This window comes from Bos indicus, chromosome 29, assembly GCF_029378745.1.
Source record: "Bos indicus isolate NIAB-ARS_2022 breed Sahiwal x Tharparkar chromosome 29, NIAB-ARS_B.indTharparkar_mat_pri_1.0, whole genome shotgun sequence".
Taxonomy (NCBI): domain Eukaryota; kingdom Metazoa; phylum Chordata; class Mammalia; order Artiodactyla; family Bovidae; genus Bos; species Bos indicus.
Genome location: NC_091788.1, coordinates 29,604,764 through 29,625,603, shown reverse-complemented (window position 1 = coordinate 29,625,603; position 20,840 = coordinate 29,604,764). Strand labels below are relative to the sequence as shown.

General features: G+C 43.3%; 1 long non-coding RNA gene across 1 annotated transcript; it reads left to right on the top strand.

Annotated features, from left to right (window-relative positions):
• The first annotated feature begins 2,034 nt into the window (after positions 1 to 2,034).
• Positions 2,035 to 8,500, top strand: LOC139180588 (uncharacterized). The gene is made up of 3 exons (XR_011564802.1): positions 2,035 to 2,428; positions 4,334 to 4,480; positions 4,834 to 8,500. It is a non-coding gene; the product is annotated as an uncharacterized lncRNA (long non-coding RNA).
• The last annotated feature ends 12,340 nt before the right edge of the window (positions 8,501 to 20,840 follow it).

Sequence of the window (20,840 nt, the reverse complement as noted above, 5' to 3'; positions counted from 1 at the left end):
GACTCCCAAGCCTCCCCAGTGGAAGCCTGGGAGACAGGAGCTCAATAGCTCTGAGAAAATTGCTCCAAGGAGGTGAGAGGGGGAGTCAGGTTATATACAAGTTTGCAACAAAGGAAGCAGGCATCTGAACATCAAAGATTAGGTGTTAATTTAAGGAATTTAGCATTCTATATATGGGAAGATGCAAGCCTCTGGGCTCATGGAATTCATTCCTTTCATACGCACCTCAGCTATTTGGGGCCAAATCCTGTTTCTTTTTTTTTTAATTAGTTTATTTTAATTGGAGGATAATTACTTTACAATATTGTGGTGGCTTTTGCCATACATTGACATGAATCAGCCACAGGTGCACATGTGTCCCCCCGTTTTGAACCCCCTTCCACCTCCCTCCCCACCCCATCCCTCTGGGTTGTCCCAGAGCACTGGCTTTGAGTACACTGCTTCATGCATCGAACTTGCACTGGTCATCTGTTTTACATATGGTAATATATACATGTTTCAGTTCTATTCTCTCAGATCATTCCACCCTCACCTTCTCCCACAGAGTCCAAAAGTCTATTCTTTACATCTGTGTCTCTTTTGCTGCCTTGCATATAGGGCCATTGTTACCATCTTTCTAAATTCCATATATATGTGTTAATATACTGTATTGGTGTTTCTCTTTCCAACTTACTTCACTCTGTATAATAGGCTCCAGTTTCATCCACCTCATTAGAACTGACTCAAATGCATTCTTTTTTATATTGAATATTATGTTGACTATTATTCCATTTGTATATGTACCGCAATTTCCTTGTCCATTCATCTGCTGATGGACATCTAAGTTGCTTCCATGTCCTGGCTATTATAAACAGTGCTGCAGTGAGCATTGGGGTACATGTGTCCTTTTCAATTCTGCTTTCCTTGATGTGTATGCCCAGCAGTGGGGTTGCTGGGTCGTATGGCAGTTCTATTCCCATTTTTTAAAGGAATCTCCACACTGTTCTCTGTAGTGGTTGTACTGATTTGCATTCCCACCAGCTGTGTACGAGGCCCTCTTTGCCATACCCTGTCCAGCATTTATTGTTTGTAGACTTTTTGATGGCAGCCATTCTGACCGGCGTGCGATGCAAACCCTGTTTCCTTGTTCATTTAAGCAGTGGCAGATGGCTGCTTCTTGCATTCCTCCAGCTCCTCTGCAATCTCTGGGCTGGTGGGGGGAGCACTCACTGGATCGAAGTTTTGGGACTCTCATTCACATGTGGAGGCCAGAAGTCACTGATGGTTGTGACATTTCTTGTTTATTGGTACAGCAGGAGATATTTTCATTTCACAGAGTCTTCAAGGGAAAGTAAGTAAGGCGTATATAAGGAGTTAAAGTTTGGGAAACAAATGTTTTCCGGGTCATTCAAAGACAATGGGACATAGAGAGGATTTTGATAAAATAGGGTTTGCTAGGTTCCTTGTGCTGGACATTTTTTAATGATAACTGAATTTATAGTCTCCAACTCCATTAATTAATTACTTGTTTTTTTGGCTGGGCTGGGTCTTCACTGTTGTGTACAGGCTTTCTCTTGTGGTGGTGAACAGGGCTTATCCTCCCTGGAGAGCAATGAATACTGCGGTGGCTTCTTTTGTTGCAGAGCTCAGGCTCTAAGCGCACAGCCTCATTAGTTATGGCACCCGGGCTTAGTTGCTCCACAGCACATGGGATCTTCCTGGATCAGGGATCAAACCTGTGTCCCCTGCATTGGCAGACAGATTCTTAACCTCTGAACCACCAGGGAAGTCCCTCCAAGTCCATTCTTATCAGACATTCCCCAAATCTGAGGTGAGCCAGTTACTTACCGTGACCTGAGTGGCCTCTCCTTTTACCAGCCCAGAGTGACGTGATTTGGCTAAATCAAGGAACCCAACACAACACGGGAGTGTTCCGTGCACTTGTGATGCCTGCGAAGCAAAGCCCTATACCTGGGCTCAGGGGAACAGTCTGCAGCTTTACACACAGTAAGTTGAATAAGCAGAAAATGTGGACTCTGAAGGTGACTTCCATCTCTGCTTTACTTAGATCCCCTGTCTTCTCTGGGATGAGATTCTTACTATCTTGAGGAAGGTCACCTCTTTCCCATGTAAATTCCTCGGTTGAGTCCCCACGTTGGCGGTGGAATGAGAAGAGGAAGCAGGACACCCACGACCTTACAGTCAGGGCCTCCCAATATAGGTAGAGAAAGTGCAGCTCTTACAGCCCAGGGCATAACTCACAGAGGAGGAGATGAGGAGGGAACCGCAGCTGTAGCTCCATTCTGCATCCTGTCTGGGGCACCATCGCTGAGCATTTCCGGGAGATTGACTGCCTGCCTCATTGTCCTCTCTTCAGTCTGTATGGATTGGCTCCTATTCCTCCTGCTCCCCGGAACGCTCGTGCTTCTGTGCTGGTCTTTCAGAGAGCGTGAGTCCAAAAGCAGGGAGGCAGAGGGGCAGGGTGATGGGGGATGGGAGTAATGTCCAAAAAGACCTGATTGGGGAACAGGAGCTACAGAGACAGCCTTTGCTGGAGCCAGGCCCCTGAGCCTCAGTGGCTGATACTTCCCTTCCCCATCATGAAAAACGTTCCTGAAGACTCCGCTGCTCCTGCCGCCCAGTAGCTCTCCACACTCTCACTCCCAAGAATGGTGTGAGGGAAAGGAATGATAAAGAACTACTGGGGCTGAGCAAAACCAAATCTAACTCTTGAACTGAAGTGAATGAAATTGAGAGTCTGCCCATCATGTCCAACTCTGTGATCCCATGAACTGTAGCCCACTAGGCTCCTCTGTCCATGGAATTCTCCAGGCAAGAATACTCGAGTGGGTAGCCATTTCCTTCTCCAGGAGATCTTCCTGACCCAGGGATTTAACCTGGGTCTCCTGCATTGCAGGCAATTCTTTACCATCTGAGCTACCAGGGAGTTATTTCTTATAAATGCCTCTGATAATCAAAAGAAACTTAAGTCATCTAGGGATTCCCAGGTGGCTCAGTGATAAAGAATCTACTTGCCAATGCAGGAGACTCAGGTTAGATCCTGGATCAGGAAGATCCCCTGGAGGAGGAAATAGCAACCCATTCAGTATTCTTGCTGCCTGGGAAATTCCCTGGACAGAGGAGCCTGGCAGGCTACAGTCCACAGGTTCACAATAAATCAGACACAACTTAGCAACTAAACAAACGATAACAACCACTTCTAACCAATCCCTGCCCTCTGAAAACCCCACTGTAATAATCAATTTTTGTAATGTTAAACAATTTCCTTGTTTTCACTCTATAAGTCGTCCTGTAACATCAGGTCTCTGAGCTTCATATCAGTCCCAAATTTGAAAGCTTCCAGCTTAGGAACTGCTCTTAACGCTTAAGAAACTCATGTGTATGTGTTAGTCCGCTCAGTCGTGTCCAACTCTGTGAGCCCATAGATTGTAGTCCCCTCTGTCCGTGAAATTCTCTAGGCATGAATACTGGAGTGGGTAGCCATTCCCTTCTCCAGGTAATAAACTCGTTCTAAATTCTATTTTATTGGAAAAAAAGAAGAATCAGTGGGTTTCCCTGGTAGCTCAGCTGGTAAAGAGTCCACCTGCCATGCAGGAGACACCAGTTTGACTCCTGGGTTGGGAAGATCCACTGGAGAAGGGATAGTCTACCCACTCCAGTATCCTTGGGCTTTCCTGGTGGCTCAGGTGGTAAAGAATCCACCTGCAATGTGGGCGACTGGGTTTGATCCCTGGATTGGGAAGATTCCCTGGAGAAAGGAATGGCTACCCACTTCAGTATCTGGCCTTGGAGAATTCCATGGACAGAGGAGCCTGGAGGGCTATGGTCCTTGGGGTTGCAACGAGTCAGACACAACTGAGCGACTTTCAAAAAATACTATTTTATTGGAAAAAAAAATAAAGAACCATTGAGGCATCAATAGCTGGGAAAATTAGACTCATCAACTAACACCCAGGGCTTAATAAGAAAGTTCAGAAGGGAGATCCTCCTCCTTCTTCTCCCTCATTAGATCCTGGGCCATCTGTCTCAACTAACCTCACCCAGCCCTACTAGCAATTAAATGCCCATTTCAGTGCCCCTTTCAAAGCCATAGCTGTAGGGTGAGCCTGAAAAGAAAGAAGGGAGACCACTTCCTGGTTACCATGTGACTCCTAAAACAGATTCCTTGGTAGATCTGGTGCTGCAGAGAGCATCCTCAGGGAGCAAGGAGGAAGGCCTGGGAAGTCTGGTCTTCCGGCCTCAATCCTGACACCTACAGCGGCAGCCCAGCTCTCTTCCCCTTTACCACTTGGCATTCCTTTTTCTCACCCTGTGGTTCTCCCATATTGTCCAGATCCTCCCATGATGAGATTGATTTCTTGCACCTCCTGTGATGAATATATTGGCAAAAACTGCAGAAAGAATTTAGGTTCCTGCCACCCCAGATATCCTGATTTAGCATGCCAGACCAAAGAAGTATACTATCATCATTACACCGGAGGTGAGATGCAGGGAGGAGAATGGGAGGGATGGGACTTTGACTGTGCTACAGTTTCTCATCTGTACAGTGATGAGGTTTTGATGGATGGTCTCCAAATTCCTTTGCATTTCTAGTATTCAGTGACTGAATCCCTAATAGAGTCTGTCTGTTACAGCAACTTTGCTGTAAAGGTGTGTGGGCATTGGGAGCAGAAGCAAGTCACCCTGGAAGGAAACGGCCCCTTTTGTGGAAGGGGTTTCAAGTCCAGGGTCTACCTATGGGGATAGGCGGAAAGGGAGGGACTGTTCACTTGGGAACATTCTGTGCCCTGTCTGATGTCTAATCTGTGGCCCGGTTATTCTCCTGCTCTTCAGATTATATCTACCAATATTCTGTGCTGGGTTGCCCAAGAAGATGTGCAGAGTACACACGCATCACCCCTCGGGAGAAAAATGTGTTCTTCTGTTGTAATACAAGCCACTGCAATAGCTTACCAGTAAAGGATGTGGTTCCATTCAATCCCATAGCAGAAGAGGTTTAGCCCGAGATATTCAGCTATTTTTTAGTGACCTCCCCTTGACAGCATTCTGCCCACCATTCTTTAACAAACATCAAGATCCAGAAATGCTTTCACACTTAGCCAACACCCACACTGCCTCCTGAGAACCAAGAAGCCCGAAAGAAATCAAACGTCGACAAAAAAGAAATGTAGTGTGACTTTGAAATGCTGTCTGGGCTCAACTTAGACAACCACACCCCGTTGTCTGGTTCTGCTGTTCTTGTTGGGGTCAAACCCCAAGTCTAAGGTGGGGGGGTGGGAATGGGGGAGGCTGCACTGGGACATGGGGACACTGAAGGTATTACAATAAAAACTCTACTGAATAAAAAGGCTATATTCAGGGGAACTCATGGGCTGTTTCCATAACGCACTCAATAAGAAGGAAGGGATACCGGACAAAGAATGATCTGGCAAAACTCTCCAAGTTATTTTACTTCTCAAATGTCCAGTATCCTAAATCTCATCAGACCCCTAACACTCAAGGCCTGGAGAGGTCTTCAAACAATATTACAAGGAGGGCCTTGTAATATTCCACAGAGAATATTCCATGTCACTCGAGAAGAATGCATATCCTGCTGTCGTTGGCATCTACAATGTCTGTTACATCTAACTGGTTTATGATATTGCTTAAATCCTCTAATTCCTTATTGATCGTCTATTTGTTTTTCCTATCATTACTGAAGGTGAAGTATTGAGGTAGAATGTCTGTTTCTTCTTTCAACGCTGTCAAAGTTTGCAATATATATTTTGGTTTCTATTTGGCCTACGTATAATTGTCACAACATCTTAATTAACTGGGCTTCCCACGTGCTAATGGTAAGGACCTGCCTGCCAATGCAGGAGACATAAAGTGGTGTGGGTTCGATCCCTGGGTGGGGAAGATCCCCTGGAGGAAGGCATGGCAACCCGCTCCAGTATTCTCGCCTGGAGAATCCCTTGGACAGAGGAGCCCGGCAGGCCACAGTCCATGGGGTTGCAAAGGGTTGGACATGACTAAAGTGACTTAACACACACAAACACACACACTTAATGAACTGGCCCTTTTATCCACATATAATGTCATTCTTTATTTCTGGTAACTTAGATCAGTTAGTTATTACTTTAGGTACCCTAGGTCTCTTTTGGTGACTATTTACAAGGAGTATCTTTTTTCATCCTTTGAGTTTCAACCTATTTGGGTCTTTAGATTTAAAGTAAATCTCTTGTTGTATAGCTTATGGATGGAGAATTTTTTTTTAAATCTGTTCTGCCATCTCTGCCTCTTTATAAGAGTTTAATCCACTTATAGCTAAAGTAATTACTGACAAAGAAGGGCCAAACCTCTGCCATTTTAATATTGGTTTTCTGTATGTCTTATAGCTTTTTGAGTCCTCATTTCCTCCATTACAATTTGCATTTTGTTGATTTTTTTTGTAGTGAACAATTTTCTCTTTTAAGTTTCCTTTTGTGTATATTCTACAGATATTTTCTTTGGTTACCATAAAAACTACAGTTAGCATCCTACAGTTATAATAATTCAATTTGGATTGATATGAACTTAACTTAATTAATATTCAATTCAAAAACTACTGAAATACAGTTTTACTCATTTATGTTAGTAAAGTCATAAATTGCATCTTTATTCATTGCATGCCCAATAACATAGATTTACAATTTTTTATGTTTATGTTTTAAATCATATAGAAAATAAAAATCAATTTGCCTTCGCAAATGAGAATAACAAATGTTCTTTGAGAAGTTGCTAATCATCAGACACTTTTCTAAACACTGTACAAGTACTGAATCATTTAAAATCATCACCGCTCAGTGAAGTACTTACTGGCATTATTCTATTTTACAGATGAGAAAATATAAGCACAGACTTAAAGTACTTTGTTTAAGTTCATAGAGCTGATATATGCTATAATCAGGATTTAAAATCCAATGTCTGAGGACAGAGTGTGCATTATTATAATAATTACTACATAATAAGGCCTCCAATTCTATTCCCTGACCCAATATTCTTTACCAAATTAAGTATTGCATTTACAGTGTGGATAGAAAAAAGCGAAATAGATTTTATTTATTTATTTGGCTGCACCAGGTCTTAGCGGCAGCATGTGAGATCTTTAGTTGCTGCACATGGGAACTAGCTCCCTGACCAAGGATCAAACCCCTGCATTAGGAGTACGGATGGAGTCTCAGCCACTGGACTACTAGAGGAGTCCTCATAATAGATTTTAAATGGGCATGCTAATCAATGATATCAGTGCTGTGTAGAATTCTCCTAGGTTCATTGGCAGAGTTTATCAGATATGCTTCCAGCTCCCCTCAGCTGTGCTGGATTTCCATATTTAGATAATTATGTAGAATAGATAAGAGAGTTTCAGAGGGAGAGCCAGGGAGACTTCATTTTTTAAATGAAGAATTCAAAAAATGAGGAAAGAAAGAAGAGAGAATGAAGAACAGAGAAAGGGAATTAAACAAATAAATGACCCCAAGGGAAAAGTCTGTGTCCTATTGGTGAGGTGCTTTGTTCGTCAAACTATGCCACCTTAATCTATCTGATTCACCCCTCTGACTCTCAAGTGTATGGTCAGAACCTTTGAGTCTGCTCTCTTCAGTTTTATTATTCTAAACAGACAAACGAAGCATCGATTTGAAGACACCACCCAATCAGAGAGTAAGACAAATCGAGACAACCAGGAAAGAACTGATTCTTAGGCCCTGACGTTTTGAGTGTGTGATATTTGAGGAAGCTACTGAACAAAGCCGGAAAGAGCTTTGACCCTGTTTCTGGAAAAGATGTATAGAGTCTTGCTTAAAGGAGGAAAAGGAGACCGGGTTAGGTATGACTTTACTGCTACAGTTATTGTCCTAAAATGTTGTGGGAGACGTGGGATTGCTGGCTCATACGAAAGTTCTACTTTTAATGTTTTGAGAAAACTTCATCTTGTTTCCTAGAGGGGCTGTACCCGATTCTATTCCCATCAGCATGTGCCAGGGTTCCGTTTCTTCACATCCTCACCAAACTCTTGTTATCTATTTTTTTTTAATATATTTATTCATTGGCTGTGCTGGGTCTTCGTCTCTGTGCGGGCTTTTCTCTAGTTGTGGAGCAGGGGCTACTCTCTAGCTGTGCTTGGACTTCTCATTGCTGTGGCTTCTCTTGGGGAGTACAGGCTATAAGGGCCACAAGCTTCTCTGAACTGAAGAGACAGATACCCGCTCTCCACACACCTAACATAGACGAGTACGATAGAGGTAGAATAACTGCAATAAACACTTTCATTCAAAAGCACATAATGTGAGCCTTCTCTGGTGGTCCAGTGGCGATGACCTCATCCTCCAATGCGAGGGGATGCTGGTTTCATCCCTGGATGGGGAACTAAGGTCATACATGCCTCGCAGCCAAAAAACAAACCAAAAAAAACCCCACAAAAAAACAGAAACAATATTGTAACAAACTGAATCCAGACATTTAAAATGGTCCACATCAGAAAAATCGTAAAAGGGGAAAAACAAACAAACAAAAAAGGGATCATTTGAGACACAGTCACGGATCCACGACAATTCTGAAGTCCGACCCTTCACAGGTAGTCAGTCCTGCAGCTGAGAATGGTTCCCTGTGGGTCTTAGCCCCGCCCTCTGCCCTCTGGGTTCTTAGTTCCTTCCTCTGAATCATTCTTCCTTCTCCAAAAGAAATGGCCCATGTTCCCAGAGGTCTCAGTCTGCTTCCTGTCCCTAGAAAACTGGGAATCAAAAAGACTCTTCATTTTTACTGTCTCTGTGTCTGTTAGCCTATGCTGATATAACTTCTCTTTTAATATTTATTCTATTTATTAGTGCTTATTTGGCTGCACCAGGTCTAACTTGTGGCATTCATACTCTTGGCTGTGGCGTGTGGGATCTAGTTCCCCAACCAGGAATCAAACCCAGGCCCCCTGCACTGGGAATGCGGAGTCTTAGCCACTGGACCACCAGGGAAGTTCTTGATGTAACTTAAATCTCTGAGCTGATGTAGATGCTCCCAGCAGCAGCTACCTGAGACCTCCTCATAGCCTCACTTCATTCACTGACCAGTGGCTGCAGAGGGCTCTTAGAGCCCAGAAAGGGGTTACTTTTTCAGAACGGTGGTGAAGGAAAGTGTGCTTTCAGGATTCAAGGTGTGGGTGGTGTGTAGTTAGGCTGTTAGATTTCTCTTATGTGAGTTATCTGCACAGAATGTATCAGAAGAGCTGGAAAAACACAGAAAACACTACTAGCCTCTCCATGAGAACATTCTGACAATGTTTTTGATCAACACGGCTGTAAAAAATCTCTCACCTGATGAATACGCATAATTATGCATTTGTCCAAACCCATAGAATGTGTAGCACCAAGAGTGAACTGTATTATAAATTATGGTCTTTGGGTGACTATCATGTGTTAACATGGTTTACCGATTGTAACCAATGCACCACTCTGGTGGGGAATATTAATGGGGTAGACTGTGTATTTTGGCGGTAGGGGGTATAACAGAAATCTCTATACTTCCATCAATTTTGCTATGAATCTGAAACTGTTTTTAGTAAGAGTCTTAATTAAAATATTAAAACATCTCTCCTGTATATCATACAGCATTGTTAACTCCAATTGTTGCCTTGTGTGTTACACCCCTAGTCCTTATTTAATTTATAACTGGAAGTCTGTATCTTTGGACCACCTTCATCCAATTCCCCTACCCTCACCCACCACCTCTGGTAATCACAAATCTAATCTCTTTTTCTGCGAGTTTGTTTATTTTGATTTCACAAATAAATAAGATCATATAGCATTGGTCTTTCTCTGTCTTACTTATTCCATTTAACATAACGCCCTAAATATCCATCCACGTTGTCACAACAGATTGGCAGGATTTTCTAATTTTTTATTTTAATGGCTAAATAATGTTCCAGTGTGGGGGTATTTCCCTGGTAGTCCAGTGGCTAAGACTCCAAGCTCTCAATGCAGGGGGCTCAGTTTCAATCCCTGCTCAGAGAACTAGATCCTGCATGCCGCAACTAAGACCCAGCACAGTCAAATAAATAATATATAGAGAAATACTTTCAAAAATATTCCTGTGTATGTGTGTATACACTGAGGTTATTTCCATGGTTTATTCTTGACATTGTCTTAAATGAGGTGTGAGACCTTAAGCTTTAGAGACAAGAGAATCCAACTTTCTCCCCAATAAAATCAGTTTCTTATATGGCATGGTGTCTGAATACTTGGGAAATTTCTTTGAGAAGAGGGAGTGAGGGGCTAAGTCCTAGGTGTGGGGTGATCAGACACTTAATATTGAAGTCTTGCATCAGCGGAGAAGGCACTGGCAACCCACTCCAGTACTCTTGTCTGGGAAATCCCATGGATGGAGGAGCCTGGTGGGCTACAGTCCATGGGGTAGTGAAGAGTCACACACGACTGAGCGACTTCCCTTTCACTTTTCAATTTCATGCACTGGAGAAGGAATTGGCAACCCACTCCAGTGTTCTTGCCTGGAGAATCCCAGGGATGGGAGCCTCGTGGGCTGCTGCCTATGGGGTCGAACAGAGTCAGACATGACTGAAGCGACTTAGCGGCAGCAGCAGCTTGCGTAAGCAGGGACAGACCTGAGAGCTGCCATTGTACACCGTTCCTGGGTTCAGCCTCTGGCTCTCCTAAGATCCCAAGCCTACCTTCATGTCTTCAAATTTCCCTGCTGTTAATCACACAATATTCTAACAGTCTAAAACTCCTCTAATACATTGAAATATCCTAGAGATAAAGAAACTCTTTATTGCTCACCAGTTTTCATCCAGTGCTTAGCCCAGTAGGTTTCCAGAAAGTGCTTGTTATACCAATGGTTTTGAAGAAGAGGCCAGTCTATTCCACCAGCAAGGACAGCTCTTTCTTACAGGACAGTTATCTTGGATATTGGGTCTTCCAGGAGATGTGACTTCTCAAGACGTAAAGCCAAACTCCTTTTATGGAGCATGCAGCCTTTTTAGGGGCTTCCCAGGTGGCTCAGTGGTAAAGAAACTGCCTGCTAATGCAGAAGACATGGGTTCAATCTCTGGGTCAGGAAGATCCCCTGGAGGAGGAAATGGCAACCCCTCCCAGTATTCTTGCCTGAGAAAATCTCATGGACAGAGGAGCCTGGCAGGCTACAGTCCACGAGGTCACAAAACAGTCAGACATGACTGAAGCAACTATACAACAACAACAAGCCTTTGGAGAATATTCTTTCTCTACGTCCAATCCTAAGGGAGAGTGGACACTTGCTTCTTACAGTCGTTTTCTCTGGCCAATAGTCTGGCTCTCACTGTGACCCCTGTGGATCTGATTTTTTCTTGCACGGTGGATGAGATGATCAGCTGCGAGAAAAACTGTTCCAATTATGAAACAAGTTCTGGTTTTTTCAGCATGCTGAGCATATGCTCTGCCACTTTGATTTCTGCAATAACCACACTAAGTCATTCCGGATGAGGTTTCCTATTAAACCGCCCCTTCATGGAGTCTTATCCATGTTCACTCCCTTCAGATTGATCATTTCCCCTGAATGAGGAGTTTCTAAAAGATAAGTTCACTGCTTGTTCAGCCAGTCTTTTTTCTTTTGGCTGGTGTTTCTTTGTATTAAACATGTATAGAGCTGATTCAGGCTTTTAGTCTATTCTTATGAATCAGAAGGGAGAACGTTAGCACAGATGGGGTGGGCAGATATATCACAAGCTGAAGACAGGGAGGACGGCAACTGACCACGAGAAGAGTCACTTTTTTAACAGATAGACATTTCTTTCCTCCTTTCTTTTTACCTTCCTCCTTTTTTTAGCTCTTCCACCCTCTCTTCTTCAACCTCTCCATCACCAAGGCTCTTTATTTTTTTTTAAGGCTCTTTAAGTTTTGAGTATTTATTTTAATTTAGAATCCACAACCACATTCAGTTCAGTTCAGTTCAGTTGCTCAGTCGTGTCCGACTCTTTGAGACCCCATGAATTGCAGCACGCCAGGCCTCCCTGTCCATCACCATCTCCCAGAGTTCACTCAAACTCACGTCCATCGAGTCGGTGATGCCATCCAGCCATCTCATCCTCTGTCGTCCCCTTCTCCTCTTGCCCCCAATCCCTCCCAGCATCAGAGTCTTTTCCAATGAGTCAACTCTTCACATGAGGTGGCCAAAGTGTTGGAGTTTCAGCTTTAGCATCAGTCCTTACAATGTATATTCAGGACTGATTTCCTTTAGGATGGACTGGTTGGATCTCCTTGCAGTCCAAGGGACTCTCAAGAGTCTTCTCCAACACCACAGTTCAAAAGCATCAGTTCTTTGGCACTCAGCTTTCTTCACATTACACAATTGGAAATCAGGATGGATTGACTGTGCTGGAAATCTTAGAAGAGAGTTATACAGGAAAGGAGTGTTCTGATAAACATCTATTTAATGCACATCGTGTTAACTTCACTGGGTCTGTGGTCAACACAGTTAAGAGCATGTTGATGTGGGATATGATAATGGTTGCACAACTCTGTGGATATACCAACCCACTGAATGGTAAGGTTTTAAACTAGTGAACTGTATGGCACAAAAGGTTTATGTCAATCAAACCAACAGGCAAAATGGGTTTCACTGTGGTTGAATGTTCTCTTCCTTTCCCAAAGTCTGTAACATCTTCATTCATGCGTCTGTACCATCATCTTCCTTCAGCATCACAGTGTGGAGCCCCATGCTGGGGTCACAGGGCAGTATATCCAGAATTAACCAAGCTCCATGGCAGCTATTGTCACGATCCATCCTGTTTGTCATGAGCTATGGCATCCTGATTTTCTTAAGCCATCCTGTTCCTAACCAGCCAGCTTCCATCTCTATATTAAGTAACATATGTGCCATGTAGAATCCTGACCAATGACCTAATGCAAACCCTTGCCACAGGAACTTGCCTTGTCCTGAGGCTATAAAAATTGACCACAAGCCCACAAAAGCATCAGTCTCCCTTGAGCCAGCCTGCTGCTCTAACTGAGCCGGTCTCCCGCTCTCTTCTCCCTTCCGTCGGCTCTCCCTCATCTTCGGGAAGTCAGCCCACCGTCTTTGCAGCACCCCTCACTACCTTAGTCTTTTGCTCTCAATAAACTCTCTTCTAAAATACTCTGTGTCTGGAAATTCTTTTCCATCCCACACCTGGACTGCCTCAACAAAATGTATTTACTGAAACAGAAGCAGCACTATGCAGGCTCTGTGTGGGGTGGGGTGTGCAGGGAACAGGCATACATTGTGTGGGCCATGGGGCTACAGAAAGACCAGAGAACAGACTTCCCCAAGGTCAATGTGATACAAGAGAAACCTGAATAAATAAATATGAATCCTGAAGAGAAGAAAATAGATAAGCCTGAGTTATAAGGATGGAGAGGATGTGACCAAGTGACCCGCATCTCACACTATTATATTGCAAATAGCTTTGGGAAGGAATCCCTTGTTCTGCAGCAGGTTTTCAAGAGCAGTTCCCAGAATAACCTCTTCATTATGGCAGCAAGTTGAACCTGGGGTCTTAGTTCATGTCAGAACATTCCCTGTGAAAGAAAAAAGCAGAACAAATTGTTCCCAAAGGCCAACTCTGCGGGAAGCCATACTGCTTTAAGGAAAGAGAGATTTATAGAACAGACAGGCTTCAGAATGGAGCATGCCTCTTAAAAGTCCAATCTGAGGTTCTTCTCCCAGGATTCGCTAGTACAGTGCTAGCGGTAGAGAACCAGCATGCCGATGCAAGCGACCCAGGAGACACAGGTTTGATCCCTGGAAGATCCCCTGGAGAAGGAAATGGCAACCCACTCCAGTATTCTTTCCTGGAGAATTCCATGGACAGAGGAGCCTGGGGGGCTACAGTCCATGGGGCTACAATCCATGGGGCTACAGTCCCTATGACTGAAACGACTTAGCACCGGGGAACTAGCACCATCAGGGGGAGCTGTGGTTCTAGTTGTTGACTGCATACAGCAGCTTCTCCCTCTAAGCCAGGGAAGCACGGAACACTTGCTGAAAACCTGCTGAGTTCCAGGCTCAATGAAAAGTACTAGAGGTGGTGTGGTGAGCAACACCAGGAGAATATTTTCAAAATACTTTTTAAATTTTATTTGGCTTCATTGGGTCTTAGATGCAGCGTAAGTGAAAGTCACTCAGTCACGTCTGAGTCTTCGACCCCATGGACTATTACAGTCTATGGAATTCTCCTGGCCAGAATACTGGAGTGGGTAGCCTATCCCTTCTCCAGGGGATCTTCCCAACCCAGGAATTGAACCGGGGTCTCCTGCATTGCAGGAAGATTCTTGACCAGCTGAGCTATCAGGGAAGCCTACAGGATCCTGTAGTTGCACCATACAGGATCTTAGTTCTCCTGATGAGGGATCAAACCCACGTCCCCTGCATTGCGAGGTGGATTTTTAACCACTGGACCATCACGGAAGTCCCTCAGAGTTAACAAGTTTTATGGAGAGCACGCTAATTGCCTAGCTTACTGGGGCAAGGTAGGCCTGTCGTTCTTGCTGCATGATGCGGGGAGATTAAATCAGGTGCTCTGTGACAACCTAGAGGGGTGGGATGGGTGGGAGGTGGGAGGGAGGTTCAAGGGGGATCAGACATACGTATACCTATGGCTGATTCATGTTGATATATGGCAGAAACCAACACAATATTGTAAAACAATTATCCTCCAATTAAAAAAAAATTAATGTAAGAAATGCTCCCTCTTCTAAGCAACTCTCCACTTAGCCAGAGGGGAAAAAAGGATTTATAGAGAAAGCAAGGTAAGTTCACTACAGCAGCAGGCTGTGTATACCAGAGACCTTAGCACAGACAGGGGGATGCAAGGGAGGTTGTCCCAGTGTAGTGGAGATCAGCTAGATCTCAAAGACAGTCAAATTAAAGAGTAGAAAATGGTATATTCAGAGGAGGTGAATTTCCCTAGATATAGCAGAGAGCTGGAGGTTATACCAGCAGGATTATGACCCTTGGATGCCTCAGCAGTCCTCATCTTTTAATCAATTTTGCTGCTGGTGCCATGGGTCTCTAAGATGAAGATTTCTGATTTTTCCTCCCAGCACCTCTCAGACGCACTGTAGGGCTTGAGGGCTTGTCACCATTTCAGCCCTTTCTCTCTTAGCTGGGATAATTTGGATTCAATGACCCCCAGAGTGGGCCAGGGGCTAGGTAAGAGATTTCATACATCAGTGCTACTCTAGCTAATATGTCTAGGATGTGCTGGCATGCTCTTCTGTACTTCTCTGTGTCTATTTCCTAATCATGAGCCCGTAGAGTCCTTCCTGTCCACCTCCTGAAGCCCTTTGTTTTCTGCGCAGTTACCCGTGAAGCCTGTACTGAAACGCACCACCCACATCTAATGGCACTGAGCACTCCACCTCCCCTCTGATGAGCTCCTCCAGAAGATGCCCACCTTCCCTGGGCAATGAAAGCCCTTTGTTGGGTGCAGGACTGTGACAGAGCGTTTCATCTGAGAACAGTAAGTCAGATCTAACCTTCAAACAGTGAAGAAGACCAGAGTGCAAAGTCCAGGCCCAGATACAGTTTCTCCAAGAAATATGGGATACAGAGAGTTCTCTGGTGGTCCGGTGGCAAAGATTCCAGGCTCCCAATGCAGGGGATCCAGGTTCCATCCCTGGTCAGGGTACTAGATCGCACACGCCCCAACTAAAGAGCCCACATACCTCAAAGAAGATTGAGGACTGCACACGCTGTAACCAAGACCCAGTGCAGCCAACTTAATTATTTTAAAAAGAAATAAATATGGCATACAGAACACACATTTGATGGAACAACAGAACTTTCTTGCTCTCCAAGGCCAAGGAATAAATGAAAAGCTGTCAAACATCACTAAGATCTACTGAGATAACACAACAGAAGCACCAAGCACGTGCAATGGCAACCTAGCTATACATGCAGCCCATCAACTCACAGAGCATGGAGGAGGATAAACCTGAGGCTCGGTGCCACAAGGACCTCCGTCTAAATCTTTGCCTCTGTCTCAGCAGAGCATTCGTCCAAAGCTGATTTTCATCGTGAGATTTTTAATTGAAAATAATTTTTTGTTTATTAAAGAAGAACTGCAGTGTTTTGTCAAAAAATGGATCACGAATGGACATCCATGTGCCAAAAAAAGAAAAAAAGTCTAGACACACATTTCACACCTTTCACAAGTTTTACTCAAACTGGATCACAAGACATAAAGGGAAATTGCAAAACTAGAAGACTATTACAGAAGAACCTAGAAGAAAATCTAGATAACCTTGGGTTTGGTGATAACATAGATGTAACACTGAATCTACAACCCATGAAAGACAGAAATGATAAGCTGAACTTCTTTAAAGTGAAGATTTTTTGTGCTGTAAAAGATACTGTCAAGTGAATGAGAAGACAAGCTACAGATTGGGAGAAAATGTTTGCAAAAGACATGCTGATGAAGGACTGTTATCCAAAACGTACTATGAATTTTTAAAAAGTTAACAACGGGACTCAGTATGCTATAATAACCTACATGGGAAAGAAGCTGACAAAGAATAGGTATATGTACATGTATAACTGAATCGCTTTGCTGTACATCTGACACTACCCCAGCATTGTAAAAATCATCTATACTCCAATATAAAATAAAAACTAAACAACAACAACAAAAAAACCTCTCAACAAGAAAACAAACAACCCAGTTGAAAAATGGAGCCAAGACCTTAAAAAGATCTCACCAAACAAGACTTACAGGAGGCAAATAAGTCCATGAAAAGATGCTCCCATCATACATCATTAGGGAAATTCAAATGAAAACCACAGTGACATACCACTCTACACCTATCAGAAGGGGCAATACCGAGAACACTGACAACCCGAAACGCTGGCAAGAATGTAGAGCAATAGCAAGTCTCATCTATTGCTGCCTGGAATCCAAAATGGTACAGCCATTTGGGAAGATGGTTTGGCAACTTCTTACAAAAATAAATATACTCTTACCATATGATTCAGCAATCACATGCCTTCATATTTATCCAACTGCACTGAAAATTTACAATGATAACTAGAGACTGGCTAAAACAACTTTATAGGAGCTCTGGTAAACAAAAATATACAGCAACCAAGTGAATTGTTGTCTAGTCGCTAAGTCGTGTCCGACTCTACTGATTCCATGGACTATAGTCCGCCAGGGTCCTCTGTCCAGAGTATTTCCCAGGCAAGAAGAGTTACCATGTCCTTCTCCAGGGGATCTTCTCGACCCAGGAATTGAACCCACATCTTCTGCCCTGTAAGCAGATTCTTTATCACTGAGCCACCAGGGAAGCCCTGTGTATGTGTATATACTTACCATGAAAAAGCCAATAAGATACACATTATACATTAAATTATCACAGTGTTTCTCTCTAATGACATGTTTGGGTGGTTTTTTCCAACAACTTTTAATTCTGCAATATTTTTCGATTTATAGGAAAAGTTTATCACAACTAATGAGAAAATATTGATTTAGCTCTAAACTGTATACTGCATGCAGATTTCATTAGGTTCCTGCCTCATTTCTGTTTTCTCTTCCAGGATTTCACATTTCATTTTCTCATCATGTCTCCTTCCCTCCCCTGGGTTATGGCTGTTTCTCAGACTTTCCCTGTTTTTTTAAATAGCATTCAATCCTTTTGAGGAGTATGGAACCTCAGTATGGGTTTTTGTGATGTTTTATTAGACCTGGATTATGTGTAGATAATACCAACCTGTCTTATCATGGATGATATTAACTTTGATCACCTACTGAGTAATTATTTGCCAGATTATTTCTTGTAAGTGTCCTCCCTAACTCCTTCCCATTTTTGTGCTTTGCTCTTTGGAGCGAGTTGATAAGTATAGCCCTCCTGCAGAAGTATTTTATTTTCTGTGATTATTTGTATGTTCCAAATTTTCTACAATACCTACAGAATTTCCATCAATCATTAGTGAAGAGTAAAGGATAACAAAAAGCAGGATTTTGGGGGAATTGTTTTTTCTTCATTTTTACTGAAAGGATAAAAGTGCATCTTTTAAATTTCTCTATTTGCTGTTCAAAATTTTAGTTATGGTAAGACACATAAATAAAATGTATCACCTTAACCATTCCAAAGAATAGAGTTCAGTAATGTTAAGTATATTCACACTGTTGTGAAACTGACTTTCAGAACTTTTCCATCTTGCAAAACTGAATCTCTGTATCCTTTCAGTAATAACTCTCCATCTCCCACCTCCCAGGCCCCTGGCAGCCACATTCCACTTCTTTCCAACAGGTATACAGGGGAGCTATGGCTCCTTCTGTTCCAGATCACCACAATAAAACAATAAAGTGAAGCATGGTAATCGAGGTGTGCCTGTGTATGCATTTGTCTTGTTGAGAAACCTCACATAAGTGGAATCATACGGTATTTGTCATAAGATGGAGCCTGGCTTCTTTTACTTAGAACAATGTCCTCAAGGTTCATCCAGGTGGAACCATGTGTCAAAATTTTCTTCCTTTTTAAGACTAAACGGTATTCCTTCATGGCATCACTGACTCGATGGACATGAGTTTGAACAAGCTCCAGTAGTTGGTGATAGCCAGGTGATAGACATGACTGAGCGACTGAACTAACTAAACGACATTCCTTCGTGTATATTCAGTCCTGTTCAGTCCCTCAGTTGTGTCCAACTCTGCAACCCCATGGACTGCAGCACGCCAGGTTTTCCTATCCATCACCATCTCCCAGAGCTTGCTCAAACTCATGTCCATCAAGTTGGTGATACATCCAACCACCTCATCCTCTGTTATTCCCTTCTCCTCCTGCCTTTAATCTTTGCCAGCATCAGGGTCTTTTCCAATGAGTCAGTTCCTCACATCAAATGGCCAAAGTATTGGAGTTTCAGTTTCAGCATCAGTCCTTCCAAGGAATATTCAGGACTGATTTCCTTTAGGATGGACTAGTTTGATCTCCTTGCTGTCCAAGGGACTGTCAAGAGTCTTCTCCAACACCACAGTTTGGAAGCTTTCTTTATAGCCCAACTCTCACATTCATACATGACTCCTGGAAAAATTATAGCTTTCACTATGTGGATCTTTGTTGGCAAAGTAATGTCTCTGCTTTTTAATATGCTGTCTAGGTTGGTCATAACTTTTCATCCAAGGAGCAAGCATCTTTTAATTTCATGACTGCAGTCACCATCTGCAGTGATTTTGGAGCCCCCAAAAATAAAGTCTCATCACTGTTTCCATTGTTTCTCCATCTATTTGCATGGAGTGATGGGACTGGATACCATGATTTCAGTTTTTTAAATGTTGAGCTTTAAGCCAACTCTTTCACTCTCCTCTTTCACTTTCATCAAGAGGCTCTTTAGTTCTTCTTCACTTTCTGCCATAATGGTAGTGTCATCTGGTATCTGAGGTTATTGATATTTCTCCCGGCAACCTTGATTCCAGCTTGTGCTTCATCCAGCCCGGCATTTTACATGATGTACTCTGCATACAAGTTAAATAAGCAGGGTGACAATACACAGCCTTGACATACTCCTTTTCCAATTTGGAACCAGTCTTTTGTTCCATGTCCAGTTCTAACTGTGGCTTCTTGACCTGCATACATATATCTCAGGAGGCAGGTAAGGTGGTCTGGTGTCCCCATCTCTTAAAGAATTTTCCTGGAAAAGGCACTGGCAACCCACTCCAGTACTCTTGCCTGGAGAATCCCATGGCCGGAGGAGCCTGGTAAGCTGCAGTCCGTGGGGCTGCTAAGAGTCGGACACAACTGAGCAACTTCACTTTCACTTTTCACTTTCATGCATTGGAGAAGGAAATGGCAACCCACTCCAGTGTTCTTGCCTGGAGAATCCCAGGGACAGTGGAGCCTGGCGGGCTGCCGTCTATGGGGTCACACAGAATCGGACACGACTGAAGTGACTTAGCAGCAAAGAATTTTCCAGTTTGTTGTGATCTATATAGTCAAAGGCTTTGGTGTAATCAATAAAGCACAAGAAGATGGTTTTCTGGAATTCTCTTGCTTTTTCTATGATCCAGTGGATGTCAGTAATTTGATCTCTGGCTCCTCTGCCCTTTTCTAAATCCAGCCTGAACATCTGGACGTTCTCGGTTCACGTACTATTGAAACCTGGCTTGGAGAATTTTGACCATTACTTTGCTAGCATGTGAGATGAGTCCAATTGTGGGGTAGTTTGAACTTTCTTTGGCATTACCGTTCTTTGGGATTGGAATACTACATTTTGGAGAAGGCAATGGCAACCCATTCCAGTACTCTTGCCTGGAAACTCCCATGGATGGAGGAGCCTGGTAGGCTGCAGTCCATGGGATCGCTAAGAGTCAGACACAACTGAGCGACTTCAGTTTCACTTTTCACTTTCATGCATTGGAGAAGGAAACGGCAACCCACTCCAGTGGTCTTGCCTGGAGAATCCCAGGGACAGGGGAGCCTGGTGGGCTGCCATCTATGTGGTTGCTCAGAGTCGGACACGACTGAAGCGACTTAGCAGCAGCAGCAGCAGCATACTACATTTTATTTACCCATTTACAGTATTTGTTGGTGAACACATGAGTAGCTTCCACCTTTTAGCTAGTATAAGTAATGCTGCTATAAACATGAGTGTGCAAATATTTCTTCGAGACCCTGCTTTCAACCCTTTTGGTTACATACCCAGAACTGAAATTGCTGGTAAAAAGGATACACTAATAACAATAATATGGGAATTCTATCTTTACTGTTTTGAGCAATCATTATGCCATTTTCTATAATGGTTGCACCATTTTACATTTCCACTAACAGTGCACAAGCTTTCCCATTTCTCTACATTTTTACCAACAC